The 9,270-nt window shown below is 53.4% G+C and overlaps 1 long non-coding RNA gene across 1 annotated transcript; it reads right to left on the reverse strand.

Moving 5' to 3' along the window:
* Positions 1-3,729: 3,729 nt before the first annotated feature.
* On the reverse strand, positions 3,730-8,232 carry LOC309641832. The gene is made up of 2 exons (XR_014252780.1): positions 5,126-8,232; positions 3,730-5,003 (listed from the first exon to the last, which is right to left on the reverse strand). It is a non-coding gene; the product is annotated as an uncharacterized lncRNA (long non-coding RNA).
* Positions 8,233-9,270: the final 1,038 nt, after the last annotated feature.

Consider the following 9,270-nt stretch of genomic DNA (forward strand, 5'->3'; position numbering starts at 1 on the left):
CCCAGCTTCGGGAGAGCTGCGATGGGAGGAGGAATTCATGGGACTGCTGAAAGAAGGAAGTCTGAGGTCAGACCTTTAGAAAACTCTCTTACCTAAAAGGGGGTAAAGCAGAGAGGGAGTATGTGTGTCCTATGGGGAGAAAGAACAGAGGTGGTAATTCCTAACATCGCTCTTTTACCCTCTTATCCTTAGTTTCCCTGCAGAGCCCGGGGGCAGCCTGGGGACCAGGCCAGGAGTGTAATTGTGGGGTGCACACCAGGGAGGGTTCCCCTCCAGCAGGCTGAGCAGGACCTGGTGAAAGGGTAGGGCAGCCTGGGGAGCCCCGACCCTCTGGCTGCTCCTGTTTCTCTCCTGGGAGCTAGCCATCCCCTCTCTCCCCAAGCCCCCTCCAAGCAGGACAGACCTGGAGCTGGTGATCTAGCACCCTTCCCCTACCAAGGCATCCAGCAGAGTTAGAGCTCACGGCTGGGGGCGGGGGCAGGGGGCAGACCTGCTTTCACATTCCCCATGGCTTCTGTGTTCCCGGCAGCCCTGGGCCTCTGCCTGCTCTGCCTTCCAAGCAGCAAAGATTAATCTTCTTAATGTTGCTATTATTCACAGTATTTATCACGCTAATAGATTTAGATTTGAATAGTGTTTTCATCTTTTCCAGCACACTTTCACATCTATTATCTTAATTTTTACCCTGCTGATAGGGTAGGTATTTTTACCCCTGTTTTGTAGTCAAACTGGAGCACATAAAGATTTGCCTGAGGTCACATAACTGGTTAATATGTATCAGTTACGGAACTGGGTGTGTATCAGCCATGCCCATGCAATGGGCCTCCCCATCCATGCCTTTCCTCGTGCCCCTGGCACTCCAGATGCAACCTTTCTGAACCCCAACATTTTCTTCTTTCGTAGGGATAGACACAGCATATAAATGTCTCCCTCCCTCCCTTCATTTTGGAATACTTACCGTGGGCTTTGTAGGGAAGTCCTACCTATAAGATGGGCAGTCCTGGCCGTCCTGGAGCAGACCACCCAGCTAGGCAGACGGGCACAGGGCAAGGCCATCAGAGGGGACGAGATGCCACACAGGGCAAGGCCAGAGAGAGGTGCGTGCCTAGGGCCACGGGGTCTCACTGCTCACCCCTAAGCATTCAGGCCCACAGCTGCTCTGTTGGGCTGCAGGTTCACGGTCCCAGCCATCCGGCCCCCCAGCGCCCTGCATGCCTGCCTCACAGCTCTGCCTTCCAGAGTTGGGGTGCCCTCAGCTCACCACTGGTACAAACCACCTGAGTATCAGTATGGTGGCTGGTGGCTGGGAAGGTCTGTGACCTGGCCCTTGTTCTTGATCCCTCCTCCCTTCCATGGAAGCCAGAGCATAAATGCATTTCCAGAATGTGTACTCAGACCCTGCCCCGTGCACAAAGTTCTGGGCTTCTCACATGTGCCAAGGCCATGGGCTGGAAGTACATAAGTGTCCTCTCAGGCCTGTCCAGCTGCCCTAGCCAATCTGGGTGACCCTCTCTGAGATTCTGGGCTCTTCAAGACCGGAGCCTAGCCCAGCCTGACAGGGCCCTGGAAGGGGCTTGTGGTACAAGTGATGGGTGGCTACCATCCCGCCCAGCGATGATGAAACTGATCTCTCTGAGAAGCCAAGTCCGACTCCCCTGTGCTTTGAGATCTCTTCTCTCCCATGCCTGGGGCCTTCGTGCGTGGGCCAGGTGGTCTTGATGGGGCCAGAGGGGCTGCTTCTGCAGGAGCATAGGCCTAGGGACCCCCAGAAGAAGGAGGAAGGCTGGGCTCAGAGCCCAGACCCACTTTAGGTGGGAAAGTGTGAGACTCCGGTTGCCTGTGTGTGTTTAGACTCTGATCGTTACGGATCCCAAGCCAGGGCGCCAGACGTTCACGCTGCCTGCCATCCTGTTGGCCCTTGAGGAGGACTCGGGGCCCCAGTGTTCTCGCTGGAGTGTGAGTTGTGGACAGCCAGAGCTGCTTCCCGGTTGCTGAGCAGAGGAGAGCGCAGGCTTTCCTGGCACTCAGGGCGCTCTAGCCAGCAGAGGGGCGGAGAGAGGGTGACTTTGTGCTGCAGCCACGGCAGTGGGACGTTTTAAACTTACTCTGCCTCCCAGAAAAGTGCTCTGGGAGAGCTTGAGGCAGCGCAGGCCGGTGTCAGGGCGGTCCTCCCGCAGGTGGGCCGTGTGTGTGGGACCCTCAGCCTCAGCAGCACCTGGCCTTGAACAAGCCCCTTCCTCTCCCTGGACCTCAGTTTCCTTACTTATAAACAGAGATTTGGACTAGAAGGGTTTGGGATGTCTCCCTGCAATTAGTGTCTTTGACTTACAGCTCAAGGCGTCGCACGGGGTGAGACGGCTCAGACCCTCTTGGTCATGAGGCTGGGGAATGTCCCCACCTTCCTGACCATCTCCCCAGTGGTGGCCCCCAGCCAGACTGGCCGCGGGAGGGAGAGTCAGCTGTGAGCACAATTGTGTCAGAAGCATTCTCAGAGAGTTCTCTGCCCCTAAACATCTCCTACTGCAGCCTACCCGAATTCCAGTTGTCTGTAGGAGGCCCCTCTTATGTAGGTACGTAATTTGGGAGGATTCTAATGGTCACTTTAAGGGGGAGAACAGGAAAAGGAAGAGTCCCCGGGCAGTGGCATAAGGGGAATTTTCATGACATCAAGTGAGGGGCAAGGTCCAGAGTATGACTTAGGGAACACGGCAGAGTCTTCCAGGGTGAGAGTTGGAGGGAGAAGAGGATGGCCAGCTCCACCGGCTCGGCTTCACTGGGGCAGGGCCCTGCAGGGCAGCCTGTGTGCTGGTGGGGGAGCCCGCAGATCCAGGCTGGACTCTGGTGGCCCACGGAAGAGGCCAGCCTTCTCTGTCCCTCCTCTCGTTTCTTGTCTTCTGGGCCGTGCAACTGTTGGCAATCTCATCAAACAGAGCCAAGGCCTAGGAGGCCAGAGCTGTGAGTTGCTCCCACTGAAGCTCTTGGCCTCCCGCAGAGCAAAGCTCAGTTCCCCAGGCTACAGCTGCAACTCCAGAAAATAGGTGTTACCTTCGGTAACTGAACCAGGTGAGCTGCATGATGTGACTCGTCAAAGATTCATCCCCAAGACTTGAAAGTACTCAAAGTGTATATTTTGAAATGTAAATTTATTTTTGGAATTATTTTTAAAAATCACCTTAGGGGGAAATCCCTGGTGGTCCAGTGGTTAGGACTCTGCACTTCCAATGCAGGGAGAACAGGTTCGATCCCTGGTCAGGGAACTAAGATCCCACAAGCCTCGCGGCGTGGCAAAAAAGAAAAGAAAGAAAAATAAAGATTGCCATTTTCTCATGTCTCTGTTTTTTTTTTTTTTTAATTTTTATTTATTTATTTATTTTATTTTATTTATGGCTGTGTTGGGTCTTCGTTTCTGTGTGAGGGCTTTCTCTAGTTGTGGCAAGTGGGGGCCACTCCTCATCGCGGTGCGCGGGCCTCTCACTGTCGCGGTCTCTCTTGTTGTGGAGCACAGGCTCCAGACGCGCAGGCTCAGTAATTGTGGCTCACGGGCCTAGCTGCTCTGTGGCATGTGGGATCTTCCCAGACCAGGGCTCGAACCCGTGTCCCCTGCACTGGCAGGCAGACTCTCAACCACTGCGCCACCAGGGAAGCCCCTCATGTCTCTGTTTTAAAGGTCATTTTTTCAGGGAGGCCTTGCCTAACCATCCCATGTAAATTAGATCTTATGTGGCTTAATTTTTTTTTTTTAATTTATTTATTTATGGCTGTGTTGGGTCTTCGTTTCTGTGTGAGGGCTTTCTCCAGTTGCGGCAAGTGGGGGCCACTCTTCATCGCGGTGCGCGGGCCTCTCACTATCGCGGCCTCTCTTGTTGCGGAGCACAGGCTCCAGACGCGCAGGCTCAGTAACTGTGGCTCACGGGCCTAGTTGCTCCACGGCATGTGGGATCTTCCCAGACCAGGGCTCGAACCCGTGTCCCCTGCATTGGCAGGCAGATTCTCAATCACTGCGCCACCAGGGAAGCCTTTATTTTTTTTTTTAAACACACACTTATCTGATCTTGTTACGTGCCTGATACTGTTTTAAGGCTTTGCAAGTCTTGACTCATTCAAGTCACCACAACTGCCCTGTAAGGTATTCTTATTCGCTCTATAGTTACAGGGGACACCAAGGCACAGAGAGGTCAGGGAACTTGCCTAGGTTTGAACAGCAGGTGACCGGCAGAGCTGGGATTCAATCCCAGGCAGTCTGGCTTAGAACCAGTGGTCTCAGCATGGTGTTCTGCTGGCCCCAATCCGAGCTTTCGGTGCACTCCGTCCATCGTCCCGTAAGATGCTGAGCAACTCACTCTTGCATCCACTTTGCTTTGCATAACGGAGCGCATGCTCAGATGCATGAGGAAGGGGGAAGTTGTCCATCATCCAACTACCTCAGCACAGTAATTATGGTAAGTTTGACAGATTGTAGATCTCCAGACCGTGGGTTGGGAACTGCCCCTGCCAGTCCTGTCATCATCACCTTTGTGAGGACAGAGCAGCCGGCTGTGCCCACACACCTGGGGTGAGAGGTGGGCGAGGTGCCTCACGCCTGCCTCGTTCCTGATCGGCCTCCGCCCGGCGCTCTTCCCTGATCTTGCCCTTGCTCACTCCCCCGCTGTCTCTCCGAGCCTCCTTATCACTGTCTGCCTGTCTCGGCCACCTCTGTTTTTCCCATCTGTGCCTCCAGACCCTCTCCAAAGCCACTGGGTTTTGAGTACATGAAACAGAAGTTTTATTTTACAATCACTAGCAGGCGGTATAAAGCAAACATTAACACAGCTGGCAAAAAGTGCAGGCAGCTGGGTATTTGGGATCCTAAAAAGCAGGATAAAGTTGAGTGATCTTTACATTGTGGATTCAGAAGCTGCTGGAATTCTGAGTTCTAGCCGATCCCTGCACTGGCTGCCCCTTGGCGGTGGTGTTGCCAACAGGTGGTTTGGGGCTTTGGGTCTCCTCCCAAGTTTCCATTACTCCTGAATGAAAATAGTGTTTGCTATGAAAATACAACTACAAAATGAATCCCTGCACCCACTTCCATCCACTGCCCATAAGCCCACTCCCCCCGCCACCCCCCCCTCCCCAACCAAGTACCAACCCTGGAGCCTCCAGAGCTCCTGGCGGGAGCCATCTGTTCTCTCGGTTTTGATAGTCATCTTCCCTTGGGCCTTTATCACAAGTGAGGCTCAAAGGCTCAGTTTGCTTATTCATTCACTCACTCATTCACTGATTCATTGCTGGTCCCAGGCACAAGTTGACAGTTATCTCACACACATCGCATGGGCAATACAAAGCAGTAGAGGGGACCCAGGAGGCAGGGTTCCTATCTCAAGGAATTTCAGAGGCCAGCTGAAGAAACAACCTGTATGGATGAAAAGTTAAACGGCAGCGCAGGGGTTAACCGACACTTCGTTGGCAGCGCTGTCTATCAGAGGCGGCTGTGATGTGTTTCAAAGGCACACATGACAAATATCAAGAACTGAGTCCATAGGCAGGAGCGGAGGAGGAAGTCAGGCTTTGTGGAAGGGTGGATTTGCTCTGGGCCTGGAGGATGAGTAGGAGATGGACAGCTGATGAGTACGGGGAGGGCATTTCAGGCAGAGGACCAGCATGGGGCATGACCGGCACAACCAGAAGTACCAGCTGGGTACATCATAGTACACTGTGATAAACGGGGCAGGCGGCATGTCTGACTAACATGCCTAGGGTTGGCGGTGAGTGTGATGCTGAATGTCACGGATGCCCACAAACTTAAAAAAAAAAAAATTGCTTGGGAACCCAATTGCGGTACACAGCACACAAACCAGTGTGGGAGGAAACCACACATGGAGCCATTCTAAGACACACTCAATAAGAGGAGAGTACAGATTGACGCGGCTCACAGGTGATCAGATGTGGGCTGCCATCCTGGGGCACTCCCAGGTCACGGTGGGATGGAGGCTGGAGATCCAGCATCTTCAGGTGCCTGGGTCCCCTTGGTAAGTGACTCCAGGCCTCACCTGTGCTGGGCCAGCTGCAGGGCCCTTCCAGTCTCTGGTCCTGCGCAGAAGTGACTTGGCCTTGGTTTCAGAGTGGACAAGGGTGGTGGTCTAGGCTGGTCTGGGCATACGTCTCCTTTAGTAGCCCCCTGGGTCAGTCTCTCCCATAGCCTGTTGGTCCTCACAGATCCCTGACCCCCTTGGAAGCCCAGAGATGAGTGTGATCTACTTCAAACAGTGGCCTAACGCTGGGGCTTCTCTGTCCCCTGTCCCACCAGAAACCAGTGGGTTGCAAGAACAGTTTTCTAGCCCAGCCTGAACTTGCCAGTCCAGTATTAGCATAGCACCAGCCATAAAGTGAGCACCAGTAAATATTTGCTGCTGGAATCCCCACTCCTCACACCACTGACAGCTGACCGCCTCCTGGAATCTTGCCCAGGCAGCTGCACCCTCTTCCCCACCCTCCAAACCTTGGCAGAGGCTGTAGCTGCAGCCTCTCCTTGCTTGCTGATGTGGAGGAGCCGCCTCCATTGGTGTCCTCATTGTGGGTATACTACCCACAAGCACCTGTTGCCAATTTCTCCCCACCCGGGTCTCAGGGACCCAGCCTCCTGGTATTCCCACCTTGCTGGCTGGCCCCCACCGTGGCTCCTTGGGAAGAAGAGCTTTCCATCAAGGGTGGAAAGCCGACAGGGAGACCTAACTGGGGGAGAACTTGGAAAGAGGAGCAACAGCATTGTCTGTCCAGGAAAAGAAAGCTGTCTGAAATACAATTCATTGTGTCTGTCTCTGTATACATACGTATGTGCATCGAAGTTTATGAGGCATCTTTGCGTGAATGTGTGGATGTGTGCTCCTATATTGGCCACATGGAGTTTTCCTACTGTCCTGTCGACTTTTGTCCATGTCAGCATGTCTCGGGGTTTGGGGTTTGGGAATCTGATCTGGGAAGGGGGGATGAGCAGCCCCGTGATCCCTCAGCACCAGAGGCCCTCCTGTGGAGGCAGAGCGACGATTTAGTGTTGTTTAGGGCCTTGCAACATCATGTGAGATGTGGAACCAGGTGACCACGGAGGTCCCTTTAATTCCGATGAATCTGATTCCAGACCACTTTGCATAGCAACCCAGACATAATTAAGTGGTTGTTGATGTGTTTTGAAGGTTGTTGTTTGAGGCACATCTCCCAACCTTTCTGTGTCTCAGTTTCCTCACCTGTAAAATGAGGGCAACAATAGTACCTATAAAGGGTTGCAGTGAGCGTGGGGGGGATAGCACGTAGGAAGCTCTTCGTGGGTGACACATGGTACGTGTTCAGTCAGTGCTGGTGGTCGTGGTGAAGGTCAACCTTCTGGCTCTTGTTGGAGGACCCCATCCAGGACACTTCGGTCCTCAGATGGCCCATCTGGCTCTGTGGGGTCAGTTTCAACTGTCTCCCCAGCTCCCAGACTTGCTCCTGACCTAAAACTCCCCTGATGGAGGGAAGCACTCCCACCCTTGAAACTCCATCCCATAGTCGGTTCAGCTGGACATCAGGGCAACCCTGGCCAGACCCCACTCCCACCCTGGTAGGTTTGGCCTCACCCAGGGTCCCACCCTGGAAGGGACAGACCTTCCAGTCCCAAACTCGGAGGCACCATTGCTTCCTGCCCGGCCAGGGACACTCTCCTTTATTCCCTAAACTACCTGGGGTCCAGGATATGTCCCCGTGCTCCCTGTCCAGGGAGGGTGAGGAGTCTGGCTGGCAGTGGCTCACCCTCCGCTTTCCGGTTATGCAAATGACACTTATGCAAACAAAGGGCTCCTCCTCCCTTTAAGCGGGCTTCCTTCCTGGAGAAAACGGCGAGGCTCACTCCCCGTTGTGCTGGTGGAGTGAGTCCCTTGCAAGGTGGGGACGGCCCCACCTTGCAGCTGCCCACCCTGGGGGACCTGAAAATTAAAGTCTGAGAACTTGGAAGGGATCATTAGCTCCAACCCCATCGTTTCAAAGGTGGGAAAACTGAAGACGGGAGAGAGGAAGAAAGTTCCACTGTTAAAGAACACTGGTTGAGGAGGATGTGCTCACCCCGACTCCACCCCAGGAAAAATGACTGCAGCGTGCTCTCAATTGTTCATCAGTTTTGCCTTTTTCTATGAGACTTCTTTTTTGAGAGGCCTGAGAATCTCCATGCAGTGCTCTTTCTGGAAAGGGCATTTTATTTATTTACTTTTTAATATAAATTTATTTATTTATTTATTTGTTTTTGGCTGTGTTGGGTCTTCGTTTCTGTGCGCGCGGGCTTTCTCCAGTTGCGGCAAGCGGGGGCCACTTTTCATTGCGTTGCGCGAGTCTCTCCCTGTCGCGGCCTCTCCCGTTGCAGAGCACAGGCTCCAGACTCGCAGGCTCAGTAGCTGTGGCTCACGGGCTTAGTTGCTCCGTGGCATGTGGGATCTTCCCAGACCAGGGCTCGAACCCGTGTCCCCTGCATTGGCAGGCAGATTCTTAATCACTGTGCCACCAGGGAAGCTGGAAAGGGCATTTTACTTAGAAGATTTTACATTTATTAGGAGGGAAAACTTGGCAGCCCTACGTTGCTGCATCTCTGCTCCCAGACCTGGGAAGATGGGAGCCCTGAGAGCCTTGTCTCTCTCTGGGGAGGGGTCCCTGGGGGAGAGGAGTGTAAGAGGGATGAAGGGAGGAGAGAAATGATGGTCCTTTGGCTGCCTTTAAGAGGCCTCATAAACCTGGAGCCTGGGAGAACCTGAAAGAGGTAAAACCTGAGATGCTGACTCAGTAAGAGTTATAGGCCCGTTTGCGTGACATTTCAAGGGTGATGTGGCTATGTGTGGCTTGATGTAGTAGAACAGCACTTGTTTCTGACCTATGCCTCCTAGATCGCTCCTTCTGGTACCCCAAAGCTTGCTTAAGCACTTCCTGTTTGTCTAACACGTCATGACCATCGTACTATGTTCCTCGTGCTGAGCACCTGGAGTTCAAATATGGAGCCAGTTGAGGCCCTTGGAAGGTCAAGCCCCTGGCTTGCAGGTAGGTGGATGTTTGGAAGGCATCATCCAAAGATGAGCTCGTGAGTTCTCCTAACTTGGACAGTGAACCCCCCAAACTAGACCCAAGTTGCTGTGCCTGCTTACATGACCTATTTTCTAGCTACAAACAGCTAGCATTACTTGTTCTAAGCATCTGGCATTACCTGCCTGCTTAGTTATCTCGCCTCTGGCTTCAAATAGCTGTTGGGCCTACCCACTCTCCACCTCCGTCCACCTGGAAGGA

This window comes from Balaenoptera physalus (assembly GCF_965194825.1).
Source record: "Balaenoptera physalus genome assembly, chromosome: 13".
Taxonomy (NCBI): domain Eukaryota; kingdom Metazoa; phylum Chordata; class Mammalia; order Artiodactyla; family Balaenopteridae; genus Balaenoptera; species Balaenoptera physalus.